At 45.5% G+C, this 19,175-nt stretch overlaps 4 non-coding genes across 4 annotated transcripts; 2 read left to right on the top strand and 2 right to left on the bottom strand.

Annotated features, from left to right (window-relative positions):
* Positions 1–8,864: 8,864 nt before the first annotated feature.
* Positions 8,865–8,937, bottom strand: TRNAA-AGC (transfer RNA alanine (anticodon AGC)). The gene has a single exon. It is a non-coding gene; the product is annotated as a tRNA-Ala (tRNA).
* Positions 8,938–9,730: 793 nt separating this feature from the next.
* TRNAT-AGU (transfer RNA threonine (anticodon AGU)) lies at positions 9,731–9,804 on the top strand. The gene has a single exon. It is a non-coding gene; the product is annotated as a tRNA-Thr (tRNA).
* Positions 9,805–17,603: 7,799 nt separating this feature from the next.
* On the bottom strand, positions 17,604–17,676 carry TRNAA-AGC (transfer RNA alanine (anticodon AGC)). Its single transcript has one exon. It is a non-coding gene; the product is annotated as a tRNA-Ala (tRNA).
* Positions 17,677–18,872: 1,196 nt separating this feature from the next.
* On the top strand, positions 18,873–18,964 carry TRNAY-GUA (transfer RNA tyrosine (anticodon GUA)). Its single transcript is given in 2 exon segments — positions 18,873–18,909; positions 18,929–18,964. It is a non-coding gene; the product is annotated as a tRNA-Tyr (tRNA).
* The last annotated feature ends 211 nt before the right edge of the window (positions 18,965–19,175 follow it).

A 19,175-nucleotide genomic window follows, 5' to 3' on the forward strand; every position in this document is an offset into this window, starting at 1 on the left:
GGTTGGGATCCATGTTTCTCGGCAGGGGCTGATATCCAGTGTTTGACGGACCTCGTCTGGAATGGTGGCTGTTCTATCTACGATCCCTTCTACGTCGTGTCCTAATCTCCCTAGGAGCTTGCGGCCGGTGACTGTCTGTTGGAGCCTGACTATTTGCACACTTAGCTGGGCCTCCGTTAGTTCTTCAAATGTGTTGTTTAGGCCCATTTGTAGCAGCTTTTCATTTGGTGTGTTTCTTGGTAGGTGGAGTGCCGTCTTGTACGCTATTTTTAGCAGCGCCTCCGTCTGTTCTTTGTCTTTCTTGGTCATGCGGTGGTATGGCAACGAGTACGTGACTCTGCTGACTATCAGGCTTCTGACGAGCTTGATCGTGTCGCTTTCCTTCATCCCGCTTCTGTTCTGCAATACCCTCTATCATGCGGCTTACTTGTTCCGTTGACGTCTTGAGTAGACTGATTGTGTGGGTACATCTTCTGCTTCCTTGGATCCACATGCCTAGGATGCGTATCGTGTCCTTTCCGGTATATTTTGGCCTTCTAACCTTACTGTCGGGTCCTCCTTGGTGGGGTTGGACTCTACCCTAAGAAGTTCCGACTTCTCCGTGGAACAGGTTAATCCCCTTTCTCTCACGTACTCTTCTACACATGTTGCTGCTTCCTGCAGTCTTTCTTGCTTTTGTCCTAGCGAGCCTCGATTCGTTCAGACCGTAATGTCGTCGGCGTACATTGCGTGCTGGATGCCATCAATCTTGCTGAGTTTTCTGGCTAGTCTGATCATCGCAATGTTGAAGAGCACTGGTGAGATTGCGGCGTGCCCTTTCGTGGGGTGGTGAAGGTGTCGCTTCGCAGGCCTCTCAACCCCACTGTCGCTGTGCGTTCTGATAGAAAGGATCTTACGTAGTCGTGGGTCCTCCTTCCGCAATTGGCGTTGTTTAGGTCTTCCATGATGGCTTCGTGGCTAACATTGTCGAAGGCCCCTTTGATGTCCAGGGCCATGATAATTTTTTGCCAGTTCTGGGTGCCGTGTCTATGATTTCTTCCTTGATCTGCAGTAGGACGTCTTGCGTTGACAGGTTCGCAACAGGTTTTAAATCTATTTATTTAAAAAGCGGCTATTGGCAAATCGAAGTAGACGAAAGAGACCGAGAAAAAAACGCATTTGTCACTCCAGATGGCCTATATGAATTCAAAGTACTCCCATTTGGATCGTGCTCTGCCCCAGCTACATTCCAAAGGATGATGTACACTGTCCTCACTGGCCTCAAGTGGCAGATCTGTCTTGTGTACTTGGACGACGTAGTTGTTGTTTCCGAAACATTTGACCAACACCTCGAATGCCTTCGAGCTGTCCTGGAAGTCCTCCGTTCTGCTGATCTCACGCTGAAGCCCCAGTAATGCCACTTCAGGTATACAGAACTCCAGTTCCTTGGCCATGTTGTAAGCGCTGATGGGGTGCGCCCGGATCCCGATAAGACTGCCGCTGTCGCACGATTTCCCGTTTCAGCTAATAAGAGGGCTGTTCAGCGCTTCCTCGGCCTGTGCGCATATTATCGGCGTTTCATTGTGGACTTTTCTCAACTCGCAGAACCTCTGACGCGCCTTACAAGGAAGGACACCTCCTTTGTGTGGAAATCTGAGCAGCAGAGGGCCTTCTCTTTGCTTCGTGAGTGCTTTGAAACATCTCCTGTTCTGGCGCACTTTGATGAAGCGGCTGACACTGAGGTGCACACTGACGCCAGTAGTATCGGTCTTGGCGCGGTTCTTGTTCAGCATCAAGACGGGTTTGAGCGAGTAATAGCCCATGCTAGCCGCACTCTCTCTCGTGCCGAAATGAACTACTCCACCTCAGAAAAGGAATGCCTGGCGGTCGTGTGGGCTCCTATGAAGTTTCGTCCCTATCTTTACGGCCGACCATTTACAGTCGTCACGGATCATTATTGTTTGTGCTGGCTGGCAAATCTACGAGACCCATCTGGACGACTTCCACGCTGGAGTTTACGGCATCAGGAGTTTAACATAACTATTGTTTACAAGTCCGGCCGCAAACACGAAGACGCCGACACGCTGTCACAAGCACCCGTTGACACTGGCGATACTACAGCCGATGACGATAGCGGTTTTCTAGGAGCCCTCAGCGCATCTGAGCTCCGGGATCGACAAACAGCTGATCCAGACATCCTTCCACTCATCGATTATCTGGAAGAGCGTGATACGACCCTTCCTCGACACCTATCTCGGCACCTTGGTTCCTTCTGCATACGGCAAGGCGTCTTGTATAAAAGAAACTCCCAGGGCCAAAACAGAACTTACCTTCTGGTAGTGCCATGCGAGCTCCGTGAGGATATTCTCCTTGCTTGCCGCGATGAACCGACGTCTGGTCATTTGGGTTGCTCACGGACTCTTGCTCGAGTGCGCAACATGTATTACTGGCCAGGACTCTCCGCAGCTGTGAAACGCTATGTACGAAGCTGTCGCGAATGCCAGCGCCGTAAAACACCGCCCCGGAAGCCTGCCGGAGTTCTCAAGCCCGTTAAAGCACCCCGCATTCCGTTCGACCAAATTGGAATGGATCTCCTTGGCCTTTTCCCTTTGTCGCAGGCGGGAAACAAATGGATAGTAGTCGCTACTGACTACCTGACTCGATACGCTGAGACAAAGGGAATCCTTCATGCCACAGCTTCCGAAGTAGCAGAGTTTTCAATGCACAACATAGTCTTGCGGCATGGCGCCCCTTCCTACGTCATTACCGACAGAGGGACAGCTTTCACTTCACAGCTGATCGACCGAATATTTGAGCTGAGTTGCACGACCCATCGCAAGACCACAGCGTACCATCCACAAAGCAATGGTCTTACAGAAAGAATGAATAAGACCATTGCGGATATGTTGTCAATGTACGTCGATATGCAGCACAAGACCTGGGATGAGGTGCTGCCGTACGCCACATTTGCGTATAATACAGCCTTACAAGAGACAACGCGCTTCACACCATTTCGACTTGTTTACGGATGCGAAGTTCAGAGCATGCTCGATTCCATGCTCCCGTGCCCAGATGATGACCAGCTATCCTCAGATGCCCAGCAATATGCCATCCGCACTGAGGAAGCCCGCCAGCTCGCCCGTGTGCACATTGGGCGGCAGCAGAACAGTGACGCGCGCCGTTAAAACCTCCGCCACCGCCAGGTTGACTATAAACCTGGAAACCAAGTCTGGGTACGGACACCAGTTCGCCGCCCAGGCTTGTCAGAGAAACTCCTTTCCCGCTACTTCGGGCCGTACAAAGTGTTGCGCCGTGTGAGTCACCTCAGTTATGAAGTTATCCCAGACGGTGCCACACAACCAAAACGACGAAAGCACAGCTCGGACATTGTGCACATTGTACGACTGAAGCCGTACTACCACCGATAGCATATGGCCACCCGCTGTGACCACTCTCTTGCTTTTCACACCGTTTTTATCGGCCGACGATCCTCATATTTTTTTCGGATGGGGGAGGGGGGCGGTAATGCCGCCTAACGTTGCCAGGTGGCGCATGACTGAGGTGTGAAAGGAGGACGAAGTTGAAAAGGACGAAAAAGTGTCGCTTGCGCGTTTGCGTCTGTGCTGGTGTGTTGTTGAGTTTGGGCTACCCCCTGCTATCACTGGTATCCTTAGTCACCGTGTACGTGACATTATGATTAGAACAGTTCCGGGCAGTAGAATATTGTTAGTACAACCTAATTATGTTTTTTTTAACGAAAACGCCTCACATAGACTTAGGACGGTGCAATAGAGGTTGGGAAAATTGTTTTAGTCGCAGCGTACTGTGAAAACGAAACCTAGAAAAGGTGGTGTAGGGTAAACAAAGACAACACTTGTTTGAGTTAAGTGTGTACGACAGGAGAGATAGAGAAAACAGTTCCAGGGCATGCCATACATGAGCAAGAATCTTTGCGGCAACATGTTTGTTTTTTTCACGCATAGAGAGAAACGCTGACTGCTCCAGGAGGAATAACATTATTGAACAGAAGTTGATTGCACACACAGCGCAACCATCTTCTGTAGTGGCTATTGTGTAAACGACTGGAGCCATACTGATGTTGTCTTGTAAGATTTATGTAATTTAATCCGAGTGACCAGCAATCCTGGCCTGCGATATGTCGCGGATGGGACATGTGCATGTCTTTAGTTTTCGTACTTTGGCAGCGATCGTTTTATGATTAACCCTACTGGCACGCAAAATGAGTGGGCTTCACGATTCCACCAGTCTGGCAACTTCCTGCACTCTAGAAGCCTACAAGTGACCTGTACAGCTTCGACCCCAAAGAGAATAATGTATCCGGTTCGGATGCGTATTCGTTCATTTTACATGAACAAATGAAATTCTGCGCGGCTATCCCTGCCACCTGTTTCGCAAGGGATGAAAAAATATTTGGGCATATCTTGTATTTTCCATGAGGGAGCGCTCAGTGGTTTATTCACAAAAGCAAACTCGGGAACCTCCAAGTCTTCGAAAAGGAAATTAGCGTATGTGGAGTGATATAATATGTAAAACCATTAACGTTCAATGACCAACCTTTTTATAGATTCCGTATTATCTCACTTGTTCAGTTCGGCTTGAGAACAGGATACTGTAAAGAAATGTTTTTTTTTTGCTCTGCTTTATTCAGATACCTCAGCATAGGTTTCAATTCCATTATTGACACTATTCTCAATGAACGTGATGAAGTACACTAGCTAAAAAAAAAGATCTACGAATAAACTTTGTTCGCTCTCTTTCTTTCGCAGTGTTCTCGAAGGTTCAGTTATTTGCCCCCCCCCCCCCCCCCTTTCTTATTACACACCAGGGACCTCCCTAAATGTCTCAATATTTCCAATTCCTTTTTTTTTATAAGAAAACCGAATATATATTTTATTGTCGTCCTCACACATACATAAACAGTAAGTTAAGCCTAATGCTGAAGCCGCGAGCAGGTTTAGCTGGTGGCGGAATAGCCTACTGTCGATTAATTCGTCCAAATTTTGTTTTGTAATTTTCAGTCCATACACAAAATTATTTGTAAAAATCCGCCTCTGCGTTGGCTCAAATGCTTCTGATCGTTGACTGATTGCTTCTTATTCGGCGTCATTTCTCGGTATAGGCAAGCTGCTCTTGCGAGGTAGTGATGCCTTGCGTTCATTCTATCGTGCCTCGTCTGACGGACGATAGTTTTGGAAAACCGTCCCCAACTTGCCCAGCAACTTGCTTTTCTCGAACGTTTGTTGTGTGAATTCAGTGGTCCAACGAAAACAGCACAAAACAAAATATGGCACAAATGAAAGGAGCTCTACGGCAAGGTAATAGGAGACACTTAACTGAGGCTATTCGACAAGTCATTGGAAGGCGGTTAAGCTTGCAAATGCTGAATGTGAAAATGGAGCTCATTGGCGACGTCACTCACGCGATGAGAATACACAAACATATCACGTTCGGGAGGTACGGGGTTCGATCCCTGGTGCCGCCGGGTACCCACCGGCTGTTCAATGGGTACAAGCTTTCCCCCGGTCTGGTGCTCGGCTCTTTGTCGTGAAATATTTGAGAAAGGGGTCATAGGTCACAAATAGTTGCTCCGATGTGGCAGTGATCGGTTCCACCATCGGACAACAATTAAGTCCGCCTTGTGCGGCAAAAGCCCATTATGTGGCCATTTTTTTTTTCTTCTTGAAACAACATTTTTGGTTCATGGCCACTTTTTCCAAGCATTTCACCCCAGAAGAGCCGGGCACCAGGCCGGGGGAAATCTTGTACCCATTGGAAACCGGTGGGTACCCGGCGGCACTGGGGATCGAACCCCGTACCTCCCGAATGCGTTTTCTCGCATTTCGTCCTGCGTCCCTTTTACAGTGCTGTTTGTTGGGAACCTATACGCTATACCTGTCGAAGGGCTCTTTGTCGTGAAATATTTGAGAAAGGGGTCATAGGTCACAAATAGTTGCTCCGATGTGGCAGTGATCGGTTCCACCATCGGACAACAATTAAGTCCGCCTTGTGCGGCAAAAGCCCATTATGTGGCCATTTTTTTTTTCTTCTTGAAACAACATTTTTGGTTCATGGCCACTTTTTCCAAGCATTTCACCCCAGAAGAGCCGGGCACCAGGCCGGGGGAAATCTTGTACCCATTGGAAACCGGTGGGTACCCGGCGGCACTGGGGATCGAACCCCGTACCTCCCGAATGCGAGGCGGAATACACAAACAAGGCGCTATATTTCTCCTGACTGGATATCCGACCCGAAAACTTTATCAACAGATTCCACGCGTCTTTGACGACATAAGCACAGCTTCTGTCTTGCGCCGACTTTTCCTCGCACCAACAGATATAAATACTCATTTTTCCCTCGAACAGTTTCCAAGTGGAATGCTCTGCCTCACAACTCCCAGTTCTCTCACCGTCCTTAATCGACCCGCTTCAGGTGTTAGGTGTCACGCATTTTGTTATCATGCTTCTTTAAAGTATGTATTTCTGTATCATTTCTCATAACTGTAAACGTTATATAGGAGACTGCATTTGTTCACCTTTTTGTGATTGTCGTTGTCAAGATTCATGACCTGCCGCTTGCTTATCCCCCTCTCCTGCTTGGACATGTGACATGTCCGCATTAATAAATAAACAAATAAATAACAATATAAACAGGATCTCGACCTCCAAATGGAGGACTCTTAGTTTTGAGATAGGCACGCTACTCGTTCAGCCACGCTGCCACGTTGATAGTGTTTGATTGAAGACGCAATTTATGTAAATGCCTTGTGGTCTTTCCCACAACGCGGTAAATTATGACTGCTGCATAGTGATGTGTATGAGAATCTCGAAACCCAATGAGAAAGGCAAACAATTATCATTTCGTTTAAGAAATTTAAATCGGTAGCTAATTGTTTTCTTTGCGCATAGCGATCTAAATGATAGCACCCCCGCCAGCACGGAGCTGAAGCAGCTGAGAAAATGAATGAAACTTAATCAGCCCAATCAATTTATTATGAACACCACGGCATAATGTTCGTTCAGGGTCAGTTCGAAAAACATCCCAGGTAATGGCTGCGGTACCATTGTTTGCTTGATCGAGCATATCCGCCAGCAACACAAGAACATCACGTATTCAGAGTTGTCTACCGTGTAGCGTACTGCGTATACGCCGACTCCTTGTTGCATTAGCAAAGACTGACTAGAATACACACCATTTTATTATGCACTGAGTTTTGAAATTACCAAGTTAGGTGAACCTAATTATCAACGTCAGAGCTTCAAATCATTGCGCATGAATCAGCGAAAGTCGGTTAGCGTTAGAAGCAGAGATGAGTTCAGTGGCAGAACTAACATAACTTCCCCCAATCCCCTCTACATGTCATTGGTGTCAAGCAGATGACTACGCGACGTTTCTATCGTGCTTCCACTGCCGTCCCTAGCGGTCATCACCTCCACTCTGGTCAACCATCACAGATGCCTCTCCCTCTCAGGAGAGTGAAAACATGGGCAAGTTTGCGTATAGGTTCCCAACAAACAGCACTGTAAAAGGGACGCAGGACGAAATGCGAGAAAAGCACACAATGACAAACAATTATTCGACAATGTAAGCTTTCACGGTAAGGGTAAAACCAAGGAGGAGCGTGATATTCCAGAGACAAACGTTCTCAAATTTCATGGGAATGACTGCAATAACGCATCTCTTGAACAGCTGGAGAGAGAAGTAGACTTTTTATTCAGTTCTGATCCGTTTAATACCTTCCCTTCATAATTTTTGGATGGCTTCGCTGCGCATACTCTGCTTCTGGGGAAGGCTTTTTCACTAACAAAGCTCAGTTCAGTCATCGCTGCGTGCTCCCCTAGCAAATAGTGTTTTGTCGTGGTGGTGCTTCAAACGCTAATAAAACCAAGTGGTAATGGAGATCCACGTTGTCGAGATAAGCTTGCGCACCTTATCCACACATATAAATATAGTGTTTCTTTTATGGCGGCTTGTTTCGGAACAGGAGAAAGAGCTCACTATAGTGCGGATTATTGGTTGTTATACAGCCCTTTCTTTTTCAATACGTTCACTCCGGGCTGGTGGCTGGGCGGTGGTAGTTGTTCAGGTCTGGGCTTGAAGGGCTGGGGCGAAGCTGCTAGGGGATGTCCCGGGGCCCTCGGTGATGGTCCCGGCTTTTAGATGGCGTCGATGCTCCAAGGCGAGGATGGGGATGCCGTACGCCGCACCTCCAACCAAATGTTACGAAGAGGCAAGCCGATGAAGACCGGAGACAGAACATGGCCAATGACGATGGTAGATGACGTTTAATGAATGTTCGCGGGCCTAACGCGAGCGCTCCTGCCCGCGCCACTGCCCGCGAACATTCATTAAACGCCATCTACCATCGTCATCGGTCATGTTCTGTCTCCTGTCTTCATCGGCTTGCCGCTTCGTAACAATATTTAATATTTCTCTAAACTGAACTCACAGCTTGGTGCCTGCTTAGAAGACGAACTGTCGCTGTTTGCAAGTAAATGGTCCTTTTGCTTTCAAGGTTACCTTCATACCATTGGATTCTCATTGGTTTTTCAGACTTCCGAGATTGTGAACTCAGCCTGTGGCAGTAATGTGGGATCCTGTGTCCCCGATAAATTTCACTTGCACAAAATTTTCCTTGGCTATTACAAATAACAATTTTTTTTTCACACCCTGTGCGCACCGTTTGGAACTTAGATGTCTATGTGGGATCCTTTGCGCGGTGTTCCGGCAACGCTTAAGCTGTGTTCATTCTTGTAGTGCATCAAAGCCTCCGAACTACATCGAAAAGAAAGCTTTTGTTTTGTTAAAAAAGCTACCCGTATAAAACATTAGTCTGCTTAAGAATTGACCGCATTGAATAAAAAATGTGGAGGTGCTGGGTATCGATCCCAGTACCTCTCGCATGCTAAGCGAGCGCTCTACCATCTGAGCTACACCCCCAGACACTTCTGTGACGTGTAACGGGACCAAGCCAAGAGCGAAGAAGTAGAACATATATAGGTCGAACGGCGACATTCGAAACAGCCGGTAGAAACCGGTTGCTGCCGGAATCCCGAGTCGCGTTCGAAGACAATTCCACGAAGATTTATTTTCTCCTTTTTAAGTGCGTGCGTACCATGCTAGTTGAGTGCTTTCTATGAAACATAAGCATTTGAGGACAGTTAGGCCGATGGTTTAGTACAAGAGTGAGTAACGGGCTTTGGGAGACGGCATAGCAATGTAAACCATGGAGTCATTCAATATTGCAGTAATATCGCATAGCACAGGTGTGTTTATGCATTCAGTTCATTGATTTTGCCATGGACGGGACAAGAAAGCAACAGTGCATTTGCAATTGTTGAGGTATTGATAGGATACGACACTTGGAAGCAATGACATTTGATGCATGAATTTACAAGCGTTTAGAGGCACATTAGCATAGACAACCTTCAGTCCTCTTCCCGCAGTTGTTTTATAACGCGTTCTCTTGTGGCTACCTTTTGGGGCATCATTGTATTTATGAGAACAGGACGAGACAACACGATTCATGTGAAAACACTAATAGCAGACCTTGAATGCGGTCTGGTTCCCACTGAGGTATGAACGTTTGTCAGTTTCCACCACTGTGTACCGGTACCTTGCAAAATGTTGGATGAGAAGAAGTTACAACTCGATCAAAATTGCATTCTTTTTATACTTTCCAGAAGGCTCATTGAGAAGGTGTTGGCGAAAATTGGAAAAAGGCGCTCCCGTCGGCGCCGTGGCTTAGTTGGTTAAAGCGCCTGTCTAGTAAACAGGAGATCGTGAGTTCGAATCTCGCCGGTGCCTTATACCTTTTTAGTTTTGCACAACAAGGTACGTTAAATACATTCATGTCCTCGACTGCCCGCAGAAATGAGCGCTGAGTACCACGGTTGCATACTATGAGTTCTCTGCGGCCTCCTGTGTTACGTTTTTCTTGAAATTCATCATTGTAAAAAGAAAAAAAAAACGTGGCATTTATATTCTTGTATTTCTATGCATAACCTCCTCTTTCTATTGCGTTTACCCCAAACAGGATGTCCCTTAAATCTAAGCTGCACGTGAAGAACATTGTCCTTAGCTTTATACTGGAGCGTGCAAAGAAGAGTCCTGGCACTGGCAACAAAGGTTTTTAGTGTATCCCTTCATAGAAAAGGAGAACACGGAGAACCTCTTTCCTTACCAAGATAGCGTTAAACGGCACGTTACACAGAAAACCCAGTATTACAACATTTTGGGCGAGTTGGTTGCATACATTCATTATTACAGCGCAAAGACGGCACGGAACAAGAGGAGGACACAACAGCGCTATGTCCTCCTCGTGTCCTCCTTTTAGGACACAACAGCGCTGTTGTGTCCTCCTCTTGTTCCGTGCCATATTTGCGCTGTAATAATGAATGAAAGAAATCTCAGCATTGACTTTGTGAGCCACATATAACGTACGTACGTACAGGTGTTAGCTGGCCGCTTACAAGGCTGAACACTGAGTCCTCGGTGGTTTGTGGGGCTCAACGAGATTACATGGTTTCAGAACGTTGGCAGGAGCTGCGAAGTGTGGGTACTCATTTGAGGTGGGAAGGTGGAATATGAATCCACCTTCCAGTGCCCTTGGATGCCGTGTCAGGTGTTCTACTAGTAGGATACGAAAACGCGTTCATGCGGCTTGGTTAGAGTAGGACTATATATTAGGGATGGTAGCCTACGTTATCGCGTCACGTACCCTTAAAGGCGGAGCTCAAGTGTTCTTCCATATTATCTCATCTTGGAAGTAAATCAATGAAAGTTTTATCATTATGCGTAGTAAACGAATGTTGCACCGAGTTATACAACTAAATATTTCTCCCACACTGGGACTTTAGATCAACGCAGATGTTACTGAGCAATATGTACCAGAAAAAACGCTCCGAAGTGCAAAGAACCTAAAATAGGGTCAATGCAACTTTATTATTCATTCTTCAAGAAGGAGGACTTACCCGAAAAAAAAAAAAAACTTCAACAGCTTTAAAATAAATTAACACGAAAGTTGCGCCCAGCGCAAGTAGCCTATTATTTTACACCATGCAGGTAAAAAATGGCCGAAACGATGTATTGTGATCTAGAAAATATGGGGCGACACCGTGGTCAATCGAATGCTTTGCCACTAAAATTGCACGTGAATGATGGTCCGTTGTGCGGCATCCAACCAGCTCATGCCTTTAACTTTTTTTTACAAATATGGCTTCTAATGGAGTACCATCAAAAGCGGGTAAATATCTGCACACGATGAAAGACAGGTCACTGTTTCTTCACCCTGCTAGCGCTGAAGAAGTGGCCGAGCAATTAAAAAGATTCTAGCAGCTGTGATATTCATGGCAGCCACATACGTCTGTCAAGAACGCAGCTGATGTCACTGCACCGATTCTTGCTGATCTTTGACAAGTGTTTGGGTGTCGGAGTACTTCCAGATAAAATGCAGATAGCAAACATTGACTGCATTATGGTGACTGAATTAACAGAACATTGGTTTACTGGCTGGAAACGGAATTGGACTTTTTATGTCCGTTCCGAGCATTACAATAATACGAAAAGTTGAGCTGGTTGGTACATGATTGCAAATTACGAGCGCTGCATGGAAAACAACAACGAGAGAGTAATGACAAGGACAGGCTTTTCCTGTTCTTCGAATAATCTGTGTTCTTCGAATAAACGTTCAGTTGATAGTAGCGCCTGTCCTTGTCATTACTCTCTCGTTATTGTTCTCCGTCGGAGCGTTACAATATGTTCCTTTTATTATTTTCTTATGTTCATTATGATGGCTGCTCCACATATACTCTCCTTGGCTTGCTAGGGCAGGCTCGTTCTCTAACAATGACCGATTTTTATTTCATTCATCGCAGTATGTTTTCTCTCCTTTCGCCCTTACCTATTTTCAATGAGGTTCTGCTTAAAACTTCTGCCCTTCCTTGTCTCTGAGCTGCCAGCATTCAGGCGAGCGCTCGATTACCATAGCGACCACGAGCGCAATTATTCTTCCTTGTTCCCGTCGCTGCACCAAATGTGGATTGGCTTTTCTGGACAAATAAACGCTGAGGAGAGATGATGACGGGCGCTACACTTCGCAGCCCGTGCAGCCTTAATCGGCAATGCTAAAAAATAGTGCTATTGCGACTTACGGTGGTGGCATAGGCAACGCCGGGTTAGGACACTCGACTTGTGAACCCAAGGAGGCGGGCTGAAATCCCAGCTGTGGCGGCCGCTTTTTTACGGAGGCGAAAGGCGAGACACCCTTGTGCAAGCGACCACAGAGCAAGTTGATGAACCCAAAAGTGCGAAAATTACTCTGGCGTCCTCTATAACAGCGTTCCGGTTGCCTGAATCACTTTAGGATGTTGAACCATTCCGAAAGAGACCAAAACATTTATAGCAGTTATTAAATGCCACTTATCCTTCAGTGCATGTGTAACAGTGCGTGACTTTTGAGCGATTTCCACTAGTGAGAGCGGACTGCACATGGAACGAATGAGGCGACGTCGTTACATTTAGTGGCACCAAGATTTCAACGCTCTGCACTCGAGCACCCGAAAACCAATTGGTACACTCTTAATCGGGTTACACGGAACTTTTTTAAAATTTCCACTTATAACTGGAACATATGTGGAACCAGATTAAGAGTGTAGCATCTGAACGCTACGTACACAGTCTAACTGTGCATGCTTTCGTAGCATACTGTGGTACTATGATAAGCACTTACAGGGGCTTTGAGTGCACAAAAACCTGAAGTTAGCTACACGAAATCCTTGGCAGTTTTTAACAGCGTACGCAGAAGCATGCAATAGGCTAGTGTACGGCAACTAGTAAGGTGCGTTTTAGTGTTGAAGCGCCAGACGTTATTATAAATATAGTGTTAGCCGTGCTTTGCGCTAGCGAGTTTAGCTTCCGTCCTAGGCGCGCTCACTTAATTTGGCGTTTCTCACATGGCGGCGCACTTCAAGAGCAGGACTCCTAACTTCAATGTCAATCCCTCACTACTGCCTCGTTTTCTTTTTCAGTACGTTGACTAGCCAAAAAGATAGGAAACCGCAATCAGATTATTTGCTTTTCTATAGGCTCCGTTAAAAGTGACGGTCACGCCACTGCTGGACTGGTGGAGAAGTTGAAAGTAAATCTGGAAGCGGAGCCGGGTCGTCTTCTTGCCGTGTGTCTTTATGCCATACTCGCGTCAGGAATTCATTTTCCGGCGACGCTTGCATCGTTGCACGAAAAGCATCCGCTACCAATGCACTGTGACACAAACTACGGGCATTTCCCAGTCATATTTTTTGTCCTTGGGTAAATGTTCGGAAGCTCTAAAAAATGCGTTGGAGATTGTATTTAGGCGTCCCAGCTGGACAAGCAGTTCGCCCGAAAGCGTACCGTTCGAGTTAACTTCGCGTTGTTAAATCACTTGCAATTCCTGTCTCATATTTCGAATTGAAGGCATTTCGAAATATATCGGCCCATCATGGCGAATATTCTGAAGATCGCTATTCGTGTAAAGGCACAGGAAAAATACTAAATGTTGGTTGATGAGTAAACCTTTTATAGTGAATTTACTTAGTGCAGTGCTGTATATTTTTATGGCACCTAATTTTTGAAGATATTAGTAGGTCCTGAGTGCAAAGACAGATATGATGAGCGTCAGGTATAACTGCACGTGTTGTGTTTTCATATGCGGGAGCTCTTGGTCGCTGAAACAAGACAGCTCTGATAACATACGAATAAAACGTTTCTGAATGTGTGCTTAAATATCGATGGCGGCGTCCCCGAAAATCTCTAAACGGATGCTCAGAACGAGCAGAGCTCTCCGAGGATCCCTATAATCTCACATACTACAGTGAAAGCTTCTGAGGAGAGAAATAGAAAATATTCAAATATTTTTGTTTCTAAACAAAAATCTTTCTCACTGGCTACCGTCCATGGTGTGCGTGCAAGCACTTCAGTGAAGCAAATACCGAAGAGCAAAGGAGATTTGAATGATACGCCATTGTGAAGTCAGATATCAGCGGTTGCCAGACCCGCAAGCTGCTTTCGAAACAGTCGACAACATTCGTTTTCGAAATATCTACTGAACCAACTGCGCTGAAATTTAGAAAAATCATATCTTGTATGTCCTGTGAAGTGCAATGTTGTTGTTGTGGCTGTAGGAAGAAGGAAAAGAAAATGCACGGGCCTGCTAATGGCTCAGCATATAGCTGAGCCACGTCCGCTGCCTCGTGCGGACAAAAGAGAGAAAATAGAGAAGAAAGAAAAAGAAGAGGGAGAGAAAAACGCGCGCCGCAACAGCCGTCATCCACCACATAAGCTGTTGCGGGTGCAATGACGGCCTACAACAGATAAAAATTAAGTGGCTGGCTAGCTCCCGCCGCAAGCGGCGTTGACCTACCGTCCCAGCCCTGTAGGGCCAGGAAGAGCCACTCTTCACCACCTCCTAGTAATTTAGTACAGCTGTCGTGACCCCTTCAAGAGATACCCTAGCAGCGAGCTCCGAGTTTCACTCATTTTGAGTGTAAGTGAGGATCATCATCATCATCATCATCATCATCATCATCATAATCACCATATGCCGAGTATACCCGCTGCAGGCCAAATATTGCCTATCCGATTTTCCTCCATTTAACCCGGGCCTGTGCTAGTTGCATCCGATAGCCCCTGCAAATTTTTTAATCTCTTGCCCCCATCAAATTTTCTTCCGCCCCCTGCTTTTCTTAGCACTTCCCGCTCCATCACAGGTGTCACCGCCGCCGTGGTCTGTTGCTCGGCAGCCGCTGGTGACTGAGGGCATGGGTTTTGTAAGCCTAATCATGGGAAGTTGTGGCCAATTACTGCACCAAGGTGGCTAACTCCTTTTCTAGTGATAGAGTGCGTTGCTGGAGGTTCTCGGCGGCATCAGGTCGCACCCCAAACCTGTTTTATGCAATTCTATCTACTCGCGTTTTTTTTTTTTTATCCGGTGGAGAATTGCGCGAATGACGGTACTCTTAATCACGATGCGGATGCTCTACCTCAACGTCACTGCTGCCTCATTTAAGTCAGCATATCGCACATTAAACAGCGGTTATTCTATTTCACTCGAATGCATGAAGTAATGAGACATGAAACTACCCTTCCCTTAGGACTGAGTATTGAGCACGCGAGCGGGTTAGCTATTCAAATTTTAAAGACGCACGGGATGGTTATTTAGACTTTTTTCTGAAATGTTAGTTTTTGTTTTATTTTTCAAGCTTTGAATGACTACTTGTGGTAAAAAAAAACGTGACGAATGGCTTCGTTCTGCCGCAGCACGCGCATTCAGCTGGTTTTATGCGGTTCAATCCCAAAGGTGCCGATTAGTAAGTTAAGCAAATTTCCAGGCACCTTATGCCGCATAGGGGACAAAAGTCTATGAACCATACACATGGCGATTTGGGCTAGAAGCGCGGCGAAAACGATTTATGATCTTAGTTTTCTAGCATATCGTCATCATCATTTATTTATTTATTTATTTATTTATTTATTTATTTATTTATTTATTTATTTATTTATTTATTTATTTATTTATTTATTTAAGTTACTCACAGGCCCCTTCAACATGGGAGCATTGTGTGAGTGGGGCAGTACATATATGAAGTTGTAAACAGAGCAAAAACGACGATTTGAGAGAATCGTTTATACAATAGTTAGCAAGAAGTACTGAGCAGAATACACTTAAAATATTTCCCCGCTTTTTGTCCCTCCCTTTAAGATAAAAACACAAGTTATGCATTGGTTGTTGTTATACAATATAGAATAACTATACAGCGTTCAAAATGTGGCAATAGGAAAGGAACACAATCCGGCACTGAGTTTAAAAGAACATAATTTTGTTCATATTAGACAGTAGTAAAGGTGATTTTCCGTAAAAGCACATAAAAGCATGACATTAGGTGAGGATCGTGGTTATCATATCTCGAAACATGGCAGGATTTCTGGTGTTAGTAACATCGCCAGGAAGGCTGTTCTAATGATTTATGGCACGCGGAAGGGCAGGCATGTTAAACGTTTTAGTACGACCAAAAATACGCGCAAAGCTACTATGATTGTGGCGACGATGTGACGTACGAGATGGCCGTGATAAAGGTAGTGCGTGGCTGTGAGGACTGAAAACCATTTTATGAAATAAGCAAAGAAGTGCTATTGTACGACGTGATTCAGAAGACGCAAGTGATAGCGATAACTTGATGTTAGTGACGCTGGAATGACGGTTATAATCACGAGCGATGAAGCGTGCAGCACGGTTCTGTATAGATTCAAGACTGTGTGTTAGATGCTTTTGGTGAGGTGACCCGTCATCATCCCACTATACCCTCTGCAGTGCGAAGGCCTCTCCCATATTTCTCAATCTAACCCGGTTCTGTGCTAGCTGCATCTTCTTGACCGCTGTGAACGTCTTAACCTCATCCGCCCACCTAACTTTCTGCTGCCCCCTGTAACGCTTTCTTTCCCTTAGAATCCAGTTTGTTACCCTAAGCGACCATTGGTTATCCTATCTTCGCACTACATATTATGCCCATGCCCATTTCTTCTTCTTGATTTCCCCTAGAATGTCAGTAACTTGAGTTATTTCACTGACCCACACTGCACGCTTCCTATCTCTTAATGTTTGAGGCGTTTTGTATTGATAACGCAGGGGATACGAGCGTGAGCACACCCTCAATAGCCCTCATGAAAAAAGAGATAATCTATTCGTCAAAACACTTGCGTGACAATTTGGTTCAAATTTTTACTCTGTTATGACAACCTTCTTTTGATAAAGGAAAGGGGGAGGGGAGGGAGGGTACAGTCCCCTGAGCATGCGCCTAATGCGAGTGTATAAATTCTGTTAAGTGTGCAGTAAACGTCAGTTGAAGTCTAGCGTGCTGTCCCGTCGGTACCTTTTGTCGCTGCCTTTGTGTTTTTCCACGCTAGTTGCAATGTCGCAGTCATTAACGAATTATTGTTACCCCTACCATTTTTCGTTCCATAGTCCTCTGCGTTGTCCTCAGCTTTAGTATAACTATCTAGCACACATTTTTCTAGCACACATGAAATAGCTAAGTCAAACTTTTATATCGACAAGTATGGTCTGAGACGAATGAAGAATACGAAAGTTATGCTCACTGGTTGCAGGTTGCATGCTCTAGAGACTCTTATCCCTTATAGTACGTTATTCGCGATCTGAAATTCTTGTGCGTTTCCTTTTATTCACCCTTAACTTTGTTTCCACGCCCTTCTCGGTGATGATGTTACGTGGCCGACAGTTGCGAAACAAATACTACGATTACGCGTGTCATGTCTCAAAAGAAATGCAAATAGACAAGCTTTATAGTGTCTGTCTGTTTTGTAAAGAAATAATATAGGATTATCCGGGCAAACGGTGTACCGTCTGCCTGTTTTGTAAGGGCTTTCCTTTCTTTAAGTAAAGACTCCAGCTTTGTTTTGCAAATAAACTTTCACTCCTGCAGTACATGAAACCTCCAACTCACACGTACACATAACACAAACTGCAACGCGAAACGTTTTTTCTCTAAAGTAACGCTGCTCATAACGAGCAACAATTTGCTTAAGAAACAACCACATCGAATAAAAAATCGTGGAGGTGCTGGGTATCGATCCCAGTACCTCTCGCATGCTAAGCGAGCGCTCTACCATCTGAGCTACAGCCCCGACGAAGGAGCGATAGAACGAGGCGTCTTATTATGCTTGGAGATTAGCGCTAAGAATCTATGCCTCACCCGAGGAAACCGGAAAAAAAAATGGAATCGAATTTCACTCTTCCTCTACTCTACCGACTCTACACTCTCTCTCTCTCTCTCTCTCTCTCTCTCTCTCTCTCTCTCTCTCTCTCTCCTTTAGACGATAGCGACTCGCAGAATAATCTGCGTTTCTGATCAGAATCACGTAGCTGATATACCTGCGCACACGGTTGTATGTTCCTCATTCGAGGTTCTAAGCCGCAATTACGACGCCTACAGAGTTTTAAGCCTTGTTCGAGTATCGGTTTACTCGTTCTCACAATCGATTCGGTGGTGTTCTTAACGCTATAAGTTAATGAAATGATTACTGTTCAAGACCCACTAAGAAAACAACAACAACAAACGACAGTAAGACTAGTTCAGTAAATTATTGCCACGGATAAAGCAAACGACGGGAACGAAGTACCGACTCTTGGTGACTTCGCTCAGTCATGTGCTCTCTGAAAGTGATGCGCTTGGACCACGTCGTCATAGCGCCCTGCCGTGGTTTGTAGCAACAAGCTCCCTTTTATGAGTAGCTTTTCTGCTTGCCTTAACATATGAAGGGTCACGCAACGGGCATTCTGCTCATACTATGCTCCCCTGATTCAAAGCTATAGATATCACATTCTAAACAAATCCCGGCCTCGGCGGCCGCTTTTCGATGTAGGCGAAAAGCAAGGCGCCCCTGTGCTGTACGATGTCAGTGCACGTTAAAGAACCCTAGGTGGTCGAAATTTCTGGAGTCCTTCACTACGGTGTCTCTCATCGCCTGAGTCGCTTTCGGACGTTAAACAACACAAACCAAACAAAACCAAATTTTATAAGCTTTTGACAACTAAAGGCACTATGGCGTCCCTACTTCCTCATCAGTCTCTGTTCTCCCCTTGAAAATAGTTCAGGTACAAACAGTGATTAAAACAAGAAAGACGAATATAAGTTTAAAAAAAGACCGGTAATGAACAGCAGGCCGACGTTCGAACCACAAAAAAAAAACTGTGCGCCTCAAATTCTCTTGCACTATGACGTCATGCAGCATCCAAACTACTCTTGAGCGGCGCTCAACAGAAAGTTAATGTTGGCATTCGGCGCTCGGCATCAGAGACGAACCATACGGTTACTCTTGTTCCGTCGATAGCTCAGTTGGTAGAGCGGTGGACTGTAGAGGAATTCTCGATGCGGACATCCATAGGTCGCTGGTTCGAATCCGGTTCGACGGAGGTTATTTTTTAGTGCAGCTTTCTCTACTGCTTCATTAATTTAGGGCGGAGACGCCACATAATATACCATATTAATATCCTTATCTGTGTTCTCTCATAAATCGTGTACAGTCTCCAAAGAACAAATTTCAGCTGTCATAGAAAGTAAAGAAGCGTCCAGTGTTTATTCGGCAAATTTCGAAGAAACAGACTTATTGGCAACATTTAAATG

This window comes from Amblyomma maculatum, chromosome 3 (genome assembly GCF_055883805.1).
Source record: "Amblyomma maculatum isolate TAMU_Amacu chromosome 3, ASM5588380v1, whole genome shotgun sequence".
NCBI classification, from domain to species: domain Eukaryota; kingdom Metazoa; phylum Arthropoda; class Arachnida; order Ixodida; family Ixodidae; genus Amblyomma; species Amblyomma maculatum.